Source organism: Corvus kubaryi, unplaced genomic scaffold (genome assembly GCF_017639235.1).
Source record: "Corvus kubaryi isolate FWS band 111438036 unplaced genomic scaffold, C.kubaryi_AGA036_p1.0 37341, whole genome shotgun sequence".
Classification (NCBI taxonomy): Eukaryota; Metazoa; Chordata; class Aves; order Passeriformes; family Corvidae; genus Corvus; species Corvus kubaryi.
This window is the reverse complement of record NW_024581112.1, coordinates 9,691,665-9,705,191: the sequence shown is the minus strand read 5'-3', so window position 1 is coordinate 9,705,191 and position 13,527 is coordinate 9,691,665. Positions and strand designations below refer to the sequence as shown.

The 13,527-nt window shown below is 42.6% G+C and overlaps 1 long non-coding RNA gene across 2 annotated transcripts in view; it reads left to right on the top strand.

Moving 5' to 3' along the window:
* The window catches only part of LOC121666361, an 81,137-nt gene that overhangs the window by 43,509 nt on the left and 24,101 nt on the right, over positions 1–13,527 (top strand). For both annotated transcript variants that reach the window (XR_006016649.1, XR_006016650.1), the window contains exon 3: positions 12,577–12,725. This is a non-coding gene — a long non-coding RNA (uncharacterized LOC121666361). The remainder of the gene's footprint in view (positions 1–12,576; positions 12,726–13,527) is intronic.

Genomic DNA, 13,527 nt, shown 5'->3' with positions numbered 1-13,527 from the left:
CTTTCAGTGCTTAACCATCCCTTCTCCAAATGTCCCTCTGTGGCTGTGCCTGCAAAGCTGTCGTTCTGAGGAGCATTAGGATCTGCCTCCAAAGTGACTTCAGTGCAGTTTCTCTCTTCCTCACCCCCGCACCCTCTCTCATTAGCTTGAAAGCTCCTATTTATAAACCTGCTCAAGATTGCTTGTTCAGAAAGGAGGAGCCGAAACACTCCGCACACAGACGAAGAGACTCAGCAGAGATGCAGGCAAGAGCTACTTCTCACTCAAAGGGTAATAACCAGATGGAACAAGTCAGCAGGAAGAGTGCCTGAAATGTCACAGAAATGAGATCAAGCAACAGCTAGAGCTGTGTGTCTGCAGGCAGAAGGGGGAGAATCACAGGATCGCAGAAAACAGTAAGAAAGAAGGGCTGAGTGGAAGCAAAATATTTAAGTGGGTAAGCACATTGGACTAAATGGCCTGATCATCTCCCTAGACCACCACAGTTCCATTATGCATTTTTGACACTCTCTCCCAGCCTCTCTGATAGTGATGAACAGGAGGCCTATAAAGCTGGCTTGCTGTGAAAATGTGCCAGGCTACTAACTGTGGAGTGACTTGTCATCTCTGTTGTTAAACAGCTCACTCGCCTCCCTGAATCTCACTGGGATGCTGTTTGTAAGCACAAAACTTGTTAAACTCAGGCTTGCCTGCAATTTCTGTAGCACCTGGTGATTTTGTGCTGGCAAGCTAGAGAACAGGCTGATGACAACTTGAACCCCTCTGAGGGGAGAAGTGAGTACCTAAATAGCTGTCCTACATTGTATGGCACTATTTACAACAGCCTAACTTCCCTTCTCTTTCCTCCTGACTGTATTTTATGGTAATGATCCAGACACGACCCAGCTATCTCTCCTCTTCTGGAGAAGCACAGCACAATTATGAAAGATCAGACAACATCATCTGCCACGAAGATAGGGGAAAAAAAGGCCAGTCCCTAAGTTTTATATAAAGAACAAACAAAACTGCAGTAACCCATAGGGAGTTACATTCATGGAGAGAAACAGAATCACATTGTTCAATAAATCAGAGGAGAACAAAGACCTTCAATGACAACCCAAGACCAAAGCCATTTCTGCTAAGGAGCCTGCATCCGCGTACTGAACACAACCTCACCTCTTCCCCTTCCGGCTTAACAAGTGATTTCATGGAGCTCTTTGTGCCAGCATGCAGGCAATTCCCCGAGCTGCCTCTCTTCCCTGGGCTTCTCACTAGAGGGCAAAGGATGTGCTGTACCGAGTGCTCTGCTCTGCTCTATTCCAGGCTGAATTCTTCCTGTTACTCTCAAAAATACCAGGTTAACTCTCCTTGACGTATATGCTCTTAGGTGCTTTGTTGTCTGATACATTATTATGTTACTTAAAACCTCCACATTATAATGCCCACAATCTTACCAAGGTGCAGTCTCAATGTACTAAGTGACAGTTTACAGATCCAGCAAAGGACAAGCATTCCCACAAAATTCCCATGAGGTGTCAAAGACAAGACAAAACCACTGAAGAAAACAGGTAGGCAGAGGCAATGAGAGAATCAAAGATTAGGGTAACAAAATTAATGTGATGTGCACAATTGTGGCATTTTCGGTCTTTAATGTTTTTAATGATGGTGTGCTGGACATACCAGAGTGCTGGGACACTTATGATGATACCAAAAAATTTCTGAGAAGAAAGTTACTGAATTTTTACTTGCTCTCTTTGCTGAAGAAAACCTGATACAGTTTGTGGTATCATCTGATGTATCTTATATATTTAAGAAGCTCTCTGCTGACATCAGAGAAAAAAACCATCAGTGTATCTAGAGCATGTCTCAGTGTCAGACACAGACAGAGGTGGGTTTAGAAATGAGCACTGAAAACTGTCACAGGTCTAGAAAACCTGGTAAAGAAAAATTATTGAAGGAATTGCATTTACTGGGTTCAGGAAGAAGAAATTTGAGGAGGAACACGGGAAACTGTCTTCTAGCAGAGCTATAAAAAGGACAGGGATTAATTGTTCTCTGCTTCTGTGGCAGGAGGGGCGTGCAACAAATAGTGGCCAGCTTTGTTTTCATAAACAAAGATTTTGGTTAAGTATCAGAAGGAGATTTATTCTGAAAATAGGAAGAGAGAAGCAGTGAAGCAGCCTTGAAGGCTGTGAAGTCCCTGTTTATGGAGTCCTTTAAGAACAAAGCTTTGTTAGTCAGTGATGGTGTTGGTATGTTTACTTTTTTGTAAGGAAGGGGCCTCTGAGGTCCTTCCAGGCCCATATTTCATGGTTTGTACCAGGTCTGCAGTTCTAGCCCAGCAAAGCTGCAAGATGTAATCTCATTATATAAATAAACAGAAATCTCCATTGTGTTCCAAACAACCAAACCTGGAAAGGGAAACAGACGGTGTGGTGAAAACAAATGCCCCAAGAACCTTTAAAGATTTATAGGTGTAATTTGACCCTGCAGTTCTATTGAGGAGTACCCATGAGGAGTGTCCTAGGTCGAGTAGGCTAAAGAGGGGGAAAAGACCCTTACTCCTCATAAATTTTGTGGCAGGACAAACTGGCTTATCCTGTGTTTAAACAGGCGGCTTCAGGGCTGGCAGTGGGATACAGCTTTATCTCAGTGACTGTACTCAAAATGTGCAAATAAATAAACTTCTAGCAAAATTTTATTGAGGGAAATATCCTGAGGTAGCTAAAATGGTTCATAATTTCAAAGCTGGAATAGGAGAGAGATTTGTGAAATTAAGATGTCTATATTCCTTGTCCAAAGTCAGAGGGGAAAGCTGAAGAGCACATGGGTAAAATGTATAAACTTTAAATTACATTATGAGTAACCTAATGTATAAGTACTACATATAAGACTGATGAGTATTTTAAAACAGCTTCCACTGGGTTTGAGTTGAAACATTAGATTTACTCAAGTGTAAATTCTCTCAGTTAATAAAGCTACATATGATTTGGCACTGTATACATGAAAATCTAATGTGTTTGCTTTGAGATAGCTTCATTAGGTTTCTTTCTTCATCCCAAATAATTAACTGATTGTTCATTTTCTGTGATCTCAGTGGCTTGGTTTTGCCTTTATTTTTTGTTTTTGTTTAAAAAAGGGGTTTCCATGTCAAACATAAAGACTCCTAAACAGTGATAGATCATGACCGATGATCCTTCCTCAAGCACTCAAGCACATGTGTAAGAAAAGAAACACAGTGAGCTTAACTCTGGAAGATGATAAGAACTGTGTTCCCAGTCCAGCAAACTGTGTTTGTCCTGGGAATAAATCCGATTCAGCTGGGTTATTTGTGTGCTCCAATCTAAGCACCGGGAAGGAGAGCAGTTCAATCAGTACCTGTCGGGATAAAGAGAAGCAGTGCAGATCTGATCATAGCAATGGAGTGCGCTCCCTTATCTTCGATGCAGTTCCTCTCATGTATGCAAAAACTGGATCTGGATCTCTAAGGTTCTTTCTCCCTTTAGACTGCAGCTTTCAACATGATACTTTCACTTGGAATAACATCAGTTAGTTGAGGTAACAGATACATATCACTGGTTTATGACAGAAGGAAGTTGCCCAGGTTCTGTAGAAATTATTTCTCTTTGTGTTACATAACCTAATAAATGTATATTCTCCAAGAAGGTTAAGCTTGGAGTGTCTGAAAGTCCTGTCCAAAGTCCACAGTGGTGAAAAAAGCAGGCTCTATCATGCTACCTTTGGCATGGAAGGATGGACTGCTTAGCCAGGTTGGTGTGAATTGATGAGTCTCAATTCAACTCACAAACAGGAGCCTTGGCTCAGCCCTGCCACCAGCACCTCTGTCCCGTGCTCCACTACACAGGGCAGAGAAGCACAAAACCTGATGGGAAACCCAGAGAACAAACTGTTTCAGAGTTCAGATCCATCCTAGGGTAGATGTTTGTCACCACTGCTCTGTCTATCAGAGCTTTGTTTAGTGTGGCCCAGAACTGAATAATGCAAAAGCCTACTTGAATCATGTGGTCTCTGCTTGCTCTCAAGTTTCTTGGATGAACAGCAGTTTACTGCAATACTGCAGCATCTACATCCTATGTCTAGGACTGTTTTTCATCTCCTTCTTGCTTCAGAGTAGCAGGGCTTGGACCACTGGAAAGGATTAATGGAAATCAGAACAACATCAAGTCCAGAGCTCCTGGCTTAGAGAAATGGACACTTTCTGTTTCCTGCCTCTCCCATGCAAGCTGTATAGCCTGGATCTGAAAGCTGTTAGCTCGTTTCACTGGGGGTCAGCTCTAGTCCAAAAAGACTCAATTTGGTGCAGAGCTATAGATGGTTATATAGGGCCATATACATATGGTTACTCAGTAGTGCTTATTGAATGTTGACAGGAAAAGGAAATGAAAAAAAAAGAGAAAACAGCTAGCACAAGGCTGCTACAAGCTGCAAAATGAGAAGGAAACCCTCTGTTTTCCATACACTTGCAATTCTCTGTTATTTGCTTTCCTTGCTGTTCTCTGCTCCTTCCATAATGTCTCAGTGTGTAAAATCATAATGCATTGCATAACTTACAGTGCTGATATCAGTGTGGAATTTGATGCTGTTGGATTTATTTTTATTAGATACGGTGATTAGAATCTAAGCAGGGGTCATAGCTTTAAAACTTCTATGAATATGTACTTGTTTCCAATGGGATTTTCTTTGTACTTCTTAAATATCTGTCTGATTCAGAATACTTATCAAAACTTGGAGAATGAATGTGTATGGAGTAGCATCAGGAGGACAGGTTTGGATCTTAAAAGCCTAGTCAAATGTCTTAAGGGCAGCAAATTTGTACTGTAGGGCAAGGTGCTTTATTGCCCAGATTACTGACAACTGGAAAATACCTTCCAGAAGAAACATATGGTCTCAAAAGTATTGGTAAGGAGGTATGATGTGTCTTTTCATGGCACTGAACCAAATCTAGCCCAAAGCTTATGAAAGCTATTACTGTTGAACTTACTGGGAACTGTGGAAAAGGAGCTCAAATTCCGGTGCCTGGGCTCCCAAACACCAGGTCACTAGTGAAGGATCAGGAATCAGTGTCCACCTTTTCTTTACCTATATGTGATGAAGATGGGTCCCAGGAAGAGGAACAAGGAAACTGCACTCCCAAGTGAATCCATTTCTGTACAACAGATTCATTTGTTTATGGGGGGATGAACTGGAGTGTCCCACTGAGGGTAGTAGGCTGAGTCACGTGAGAAGGGAGCCTATCCTACAGTATGTGTTTCATTTGCTTAGTTTGGGGGGGCTGTATTAAATCCACACACCACAGGAACGACGGTCTTAAAACAGCTGATATGCTCACTAGGCTAAAATTAATGTTCTTCATGTTTCATTTTGGTTGTGCCTTTCCTTGACATATCTGGCTCTACCTGCAGTTGTAGTTATTCCAGAAAAGGAGTGCCTTTTTCTGGTTTAAGATAAGCCACTCCTGTACTAGGTTATAGGTGCTGCTCAGTGTTACCTTGCCTGGTCTCTTCAGTACTGTTTGCTCTCCTTTTTATGGCCATCTTGTCTCTTCAGGTCTTGTCTCTTCACGCTGACAGTTTTTCTGTCTTGAGCTATCTGCCTGTGTAGTCCTTGGAAAGCGTCTTATAACGAGAAAAGTAAAAAAAAAATTTGAACATTTTCCAGCAGGTGTTCATGGGCACAAGGAGCAGGTACGTCCTTGGGAACTATCAGCTCAGAGTCCACATTTCAGAACGTGCTCTGGCACATATTGCTCGTTCAGGAGAAGCCATACATAAGTGCTTCTGAGACATCTACACCTTGTTTATCAGTTCAATGTCATTGAACATTTTCTCTCATCCTTTCACCAGAAGGAAAAAAACCATGAGTGCATACAAAAGGGTCAGTGTTTTTGAAAGGTCAGTAGTTCCAGATGAAACGCAAACCTAAGGCTTAAAAAAAAAAAAATCTCCATTGAGCAATAAGGCACTTAGAGTTTGACTTTGTTACGCAAGAGAGAAACTTTCCAGCTGGCTGGCAGTGGCTCCAAGGGGTGTCCGTGTGGTTATTGATTAATTAAATCTATTGTTACTCACTTCTTTCATTAATCCAAGTGTTTTCTCTTCACTTGTGTCCCTGCATAACCCTGTTCTAAAGATTTTGAATCTGTCGGAGACAACTGCTTTGAATATCAGGTTGCTTATTTGAAATGCTAACTGTTCCTGTCTCAGAAATTTCTAGGTGTGGCATTTTATACCTCAGAAGAATGAGAAAGCTGCTTAAAGTTGAAGGTGTCTCCTCTCTCATGTTCAGGCCTGGAACACTGTAATGTGTAACAGAGAGGAAGGGCAAGAAAGGCTGGACCAGAGGGGTGGCTCCGCTACTTTCTGTAGCACCGCACTCAGTTCCAGTGCTGAAACAAAAACCTTAGCAGGTTGTGTGAGGAACAGATGCCTCTAGAGGTTTGACACTTGCTGCTCAGGGTTCTAAATCTCTGGAGGACTAGTGTGGAGGACATTAGTAATATCAGCAAGCCAGCAGCACAATTTTGCTTCTCCATCTACTCACCTTGGCCCCAGTGAAAATCTCTGAATAGCTTAATACTCACATAGCCCTCTGCTCATGGTCCCAACAACCAAAACCACTGAACAGTACTGCTGCCCCAGCAGTAGGAGGCTGTGTCTAAAAACCCAGAGAAAAGCCCAGCTCTCTCTAGGCCACGCAGTCCCCAGTGCCTCTGTTTGCTGTACTGAGGGTACTTTGTGTGCTGGTCCCTGGCCCAGTGCCACTGACTTGTGTCACACAGGAAGCTGAACCCCTGCCAGCTGGGAGCCGCTTCTGGTCGCTATCTCCAGCCATTGGTGCTTGATTGGAGCCTGTTAACCAGGCTCCTGACCTGCCAGCCTTGCAGGTCCCAGGCATTTGCTTTCCCTTTCGAGCCCTTGAGATAGCAGAGTCTGTTCTACGGCAATGAAGGTGTTCAGGAAATGCCAAGTCTGAATTAACTACTGCTGGGTACCGGGAATTTTTAGCTTGACTGGAAACATTTGCCAGAAAGTCGGATGGACTCTGTTCATGCCCAAGAGCAGAGCAAACCTCCTTGTTAAAGCTTCCCCACAGAAGCAATCCTTTATCAGAGCAGTGACAAGTCACTCCGAGTTCCTTCCTGCTCTATACCAGCCCTATTTCCATTGAGATACAGGGGTCATTTGAAGGGTAAAGCTGCAGCCATCACTCAAGTTAAGAGAGCACCACCTCCACCTTTCTGAAGCAGGGAAAGAGAGGAGACACTTCCAGTTCAAGACTATTTGGCTGCTTTATAGTTTTGTTTGGTGAACATAAAAGAGACTTGGAAATTTTGGAGGCCTCTTTTAGGAAATCCTTTACAAGTTCCTTTAGGAGATGGGCTTTACCTCAACAATTCAACTAATTACAATTAGTCACTTGATCCTGGAAGAACAAGGAAATTGTATCATGCATGTTTCATACAGGATTTACTTAAGCATTCAGGGGTTTAGTACTTTGGCACCTGCAGTTAGTCCTTTTGCTTGTAATTTTGGTTGGCAATAATACTGATGCCTTTGTACCAGAGAAATGGGCTTCCTCTTCTGAAGAGCAACGATAATGTCAGCTGGCAGGCTCATTTCTTGCAAAAATCACATGCAAACAAAATATGCATAGGTTGGCCTTGCAGTCCAGTGGGATAACAAAGGAGACATTTGTGCCTGGGGATGACCATTTTCCCCCAGTTGCCGAGGGGGAGGGAGGGAGGTACCCGAAGATTGCCTTGTTGGTTAGTGTAGATCACCCTGGTTACAGCAGCGCTGCTAACAAACTGTGGTAAACCTTCATGCAACATAGTATCAGGAAGGACACCCACTTTCCCTAAAGCATTGTCAAATGGGACTTTTTAACCATTTCCTAGCCACAACAATGTGTTGGCCGTTGTGAGAGTCCCTCCAGAGGATCTAAAACCTCAGAGAGGGGCTGGCACAGCAGATGGGGAGGAGCAGCTGTGGGGAGGAGCAGACGTGTTTAGGTTGCATGCTGCTTAGCAGTATAAATGTGTTGAGCACAGAGGAAATTTGCAGTCAATTTGGTGCAAACAAAATATTTCAGCACAATTGCAGTAATTAAACAGGGATGCTGCTTTTAACTAAACATCTGTTACCTTTTCTGATTGAATTAAATAGTTATAAGCCTCTGAGGCTTATTATTACTCTCTCTTCCTTTCTATCTTAAATCTCTTTTCCTGCTGTCTGTTTTATCAATCAGTGATTATGCCTGAGGATTTTTCAGTGTCTCTCTTTGATCAGATTAGAAATGCTTGTGGTTTCTTGCTCTCTGAAGCCTTGCACACAGAGGACAATTTTCCACAGCTACCTCAGCAGTGCCTTTGTGCCAGCAGCTGCCTGCCCTTCTCCGCTGAGGCACCACTGCTGCCCTAACCTCTGTGGAAGGGACGGATCCTGGAAATAACTTGATCCTGATCTGAAAAAGGCTGCCAGTAGAAGCAGAAAATGCTTTGCCATCATACAGTGATATCTAACACACAGGAACAAAGGCTCAGCCCTTCCCTGAATTGCAATGGGGCTTCACCTGCTTTTGGAGTTGTGTTAAAGCAGTGTAAGGTGCTATGACCAAAGCAGGTGTAGGCAAAACCATTTAACTCCGTACTATATCAAAGAATTTGATTGTTACCATCTCCCCCCTGAAGAGCCACCACAAACAGTGTTTTGGGTGCTGATGTCTACAATCTGCACTACCTGATCCCACAGCAGTAGCAGGGATGACTCTTCTAGCCTTCTGTCTCTTCAGATCTTCTGTTGCTTTCTCATCATCTTATCCTCATCCACCTTCCATGTTTTCCTCTCTGCACTCTTCAAATATTTCTGTATTGGTGTTTTAGGTCATCTTAGTGAAGCTGGAAGAAAAACTGGTTATGAAAGAGCAACAGTGATAATCAGCTCAGCAGCACAGCTCCTGTGTACTCAACTCCACTAGATTCCCTCGAATGCAAGTGCTTGGCCTCACCTGACCTGTGGCCCCAAGAAATCCTGCCTTTGTCTTGGCTTAAATTTGCTCCAAATAGGTCACCCTATCTAAGAAAGGCCATAAGAAAAGAATCCTAAACATTTTAATTTCTGAACTGGCAATAATCTTGGACAGGGCACCACAGAGCTTATAAATAGCTCTTTGAGTGCCCGTGATGTCACAAACCACAGGAGCCTCTGACTTGTGATTTATTACATCGGATCATGACTTGTTCATAGGCTCGTAGTTCGCAGCTTATTTACAGTCAGTACACCCACTATTATTCCTAAGCTGTCCCAGTGTTATGCAGATACATAAATGCTGCCTGGAACTGAAACAGTAAACAACCAATTAAAAGTTTAACCTCTTCCTTTCTGACCTCTTCCTACATGATTAACTGAGGATATTGTTGCATAAATTACAGTTGTGTCAGATAATGAAAAATTGGTGTACTTTCATTTGCCTATCACAGTTACACTAAAAAACATTTGTAGATTTTTTAATATTTTGCTCAAAAATAATTTCTCATTAAAACTGCATTTCTTTGAAGACATGTTCTTTCCTTTTCTTCACTGCAAGATTGTTGTTCTACAAGACTTCCTAGAATAAAACAGCAAAAGCTAATTTCTGGAATTTAATGAAAGAAGAATTTTAATTCTTTTTATAGTTCTTGACACTGCACACATAAACACACAAATTGGTTTATCTAAACAGCAGCTTGAAAAACCAGAGTTGGGCAATGTAATTAGAAAGGGAAAAGCTTGCTATTCAGATTAATTAAGCTAAGTAACATTGAATTTTTATGTCACATCTTTTTGGCACAGGGGGTAATCTCATCTACTTTGACCATGTTTCGGAAGAGGTCACAGTTAAGATTTAAATACAGGGCAGTATAAACCTCAGGCATTAATGAATCCTGAATATAATGATTTTTAGATTGGAAAAATTCTTTGTTCCACTCCCTGTCTATATCACTGAGTTACAGGGATTATTTGGTTTTCATAGCCCGGTTGCAGAGAAAAGCACCCACCTAAAAATGTACAGAAAGAACTACGCCATTTCAACCAGTGCTTGTTCAACTGCTTGCATTTTAAAATAAAGAAAATCTCACCCTGAGAAAAATGTGTGATTATATTCAGGTATCTGAAACCTGTTATTTCCTCAGATCTAAGAGTGGACAAGGGAGTAACTGTATCATTCAGAAATGGCAAAATGGGAAATAATTTATGTGGCTCCTCTCAGTATCAGTGGACCTGGCTGGTACATCAGTGTATTCTCTCTATCAAAGGTTACTTTAGAGCACTCCTAAACATATTGTTGTGATTTACTCCCTGGCTTTTAAAAAAATCCCTCAGGTGAATCTGAGGCTGTAGGAGAAGAAAAGCAATTACCAGTACAAATGTCCTGTACAGTATCTCAGTCTATGCATCATAGTTTCATAGTCTGTGATCTTAAAAGTAGTCCTCAGAACAGAAACTCCTTTTATATTCTCACAGGACCAAGTACCCTAACCCAGTTGGTCAAAGAACATCAAACACTACATGTCAATGTGATTTGCAAGAGACAAACAAAGGAAACTTTTCTGAAGCCAACCGGTTCTTTCTAAACATTCATCTGTATTAATTAAAAGATTTACAGTGTTAGCAGCCCTTACTGGAATTGAAATGGAGTGCAGATAAGATGGTTCAAGGTGCATGAGAAATTAGGTTTACTGAAGTCTTCTCTGTACAAATTTTGCATTAAATACCTAATGTTGTTTCTCAGTAGTGAGTTGTTTAGCTAAGGTGTACCAGTGGGCATGAAAGAGAAATCTAATGTACAGCCTGTCAGCACTATTTCTTCTAGCTGAGTTTAGGTAGGTGGCCTCAAAGCCGGGTTTTATTCATTGTGACCTGCTTTTAAATATGAGTGTTTTCAGACTCTTGCTGGGGTAGGCAGAGAGTGGAGATCATGGCAGAGCCATGTGCTTGCTGTCTCTGAAAAGAAAAGGGACAAGGTGCCTTAAATTGAAGAAGAACGCTTATCTTTGTTCAAAGAAAAAAATATTTGTGTGTACTGCTACTAATCTCAGGTGTTCAGTCATCAAGGCCTTCAAAAGGAAGAGGCCTTCAAAATTTAGAAATCAAATGATCAAATAAGTAAATAGGGAAAAAATCTTTTTTTTAATACCCCTGCATACGGGGGACATTGGCGAGGAGAGTTCTGTTTTCAAGGTTTTTTACGCAGTCCTAACAGCTCAAATCCCATTTCCCTTTGATCAAAGTACCTACGCAATCCCTTGATACCAGGAATTGCAGCTCTAAGGAAAATATTGCAAAACTTTCCTGTATGAAAGCACACAGATTTTTTGGTATCGTCCAGTTCCTGGCACACTGCCACTGGCACCGGGCAGTGCTGGAGGCTCACCGGGTGCCTTCCACAAGTATCCACTGTGGATCTTCCTAGGTCTTACCATATCCCTGGACATGGGGCAGCAGCCACCATCAGAACCCGGACAATGGCTATATAAACCTTTGCTGGTGTCTTTCTTATGTCTTATTTTGGATTTGGAAGAGTTAATAAATGTACAGATTTGTTTTTCCTCCTCCGTAATTAGATCCCAGATGAAAAATGTCATAAGCCTCAATTACATCCTTGATCTCCCGAACAATAGAAACTGTGTTAAAAAACCCAAAACAACTGTCTGCCTAGGAAGGGTGGATGCTTGTCAGTGATCCTCAGCTGAGTTTCTGGTGTGAGCCTTGCCCAGGCTGGCTGGGGGTAGTGAGGGGGGCTGCCCGCCGCTGTGGGGGCACCTCCTGCTTTCCTGAGCTGGGCTGGGCTCCTGCCAGGCAGGTGTTTGTGGCTCAAGAACTGGCAGGGTGCTCTGCAGCAGTGTGGAGAGGTGTTGGGAAAGGGGGACCCTGGGCAGGTGGGCGAGCAGCTTGCTCACTGCTGTAAGAAGTGGCTTCTTTCCAGTTGGGAGTGCTTTGGCAGAGGGATGGGGTGGACAGATGCTCTGCACTTGCCCAATTTATCTTATGGAGTGGTGTCTTCCCTCTCCTGTACTAAAAATACTTCCCTGAAACGTGCCCTCCTGTGCACTCAGTCGTGCAGAGAGCCTGACCCTCAGCTCAGCTGGCAGAAAGCAGTCTTCTGGCATTTTCTGTGTACTTCAGGAAGGGCACAATCAGCTGCCCAGGACCATTATCAAAAAAATTGGGACATAGAATTGCACACATTAACCCAGCCTCTCCTCTCTTCCTCCTCCCTCTGACTCAACAGGTGGTGTAAGCTCCAAACAGCATCCTTATCCTACAAATGTGTTTAATTTCCTTAACAAATTGAGGTATTAGGAATTTTAAACCCCAGATGTTTCGCAGTTATGTAAACCAAGAGGCACCCAGATGCTCACGTAAGAGCAGAGGGAAAATCTCTTTGGGAACATGTGCCTGGCCCATGGCTGCAATGGGCTGCCAAGCAGTGTTATTCAAGATGTGACGTGCAACAGCCTGAGATAGCAAAAGCCCAGGGCAAGGAGAATGAGGTGAAGGTGTAAAGTGACATACTGTTCCTTTTCTTTTTCCCTAGGTGGGCCTTGGGAAAATTAGAATATACTAGAGTTGTGCCTTCCAAATCTAGAGCCAAATTCTCCTCTGCATGAACTCACAGACACCAGCCAACCAGAAGGAGGCCTGCATGACAACAAGTATCAAAAGAAAAAAGATGTAACAAAACAGGTAAATATTAACATTCAGTGGTTCCCAGTGTACTGTATTTCATTTTCCCCTCCTTGTTTCGCTCCCCTATGGAGACAAAGAATCATTGTCTGGAAAAGAAGAAATTTCCTCTTGTTTTGTTGCATTAGGGCATATAGGAAGTTTTGAAAATGCTTGCATTTTTGAAAATTCTTGTCTATTTTTAGAACTGTCACAGACACTGAGTCTGTTTCCTGGAGGTCTTTCGTGGTGACCTTGAGATGGTGACTATGAAGTCTTTGAACTCTTAGAGAAAGTAGCTGGGTCTTTATTTCCTTCCAACAGCTTCTTTTGTCCTTTCAATTGAAGAGATGTTAATGAACACACACTGTTAAAAACAGCTATTCCTACCCCGTACTAGAGGTTATCTACACCATAACAGCTCTGCTGAAAAGAGGAAAATGATCTCCTGGTGTGGATTCAGTCCTGTGTGAGCTTTTGCTTTCCTTTCTTCTGCAAGGCTCTGTCCCTCACCCAGAATGGGCAGCCTGCCTCTCTCTACTCTGGGATGTCCTGTGTCACAGGGATCAATGACACAACCTAGCCTTATCTTGTACTAGGAAATTATAGAGCTATCAGGAGTGCAGAAAGTACCTTTTCTCTCCCTCTCCTCCCACCAGTCAACTTCAATCAGCACAAGCTTTACTGTAAATGCAGTGATAAGAGGAAAAAGCAGCAGCAGGAGGCTTTTTACTGGTGTGGCTTATTATTACTATCTGACAAAATAAACTTCAAATGCAGTACTGAGGCTTGCTAGTTGCATCATTGCCCCTGTAGCTGTATC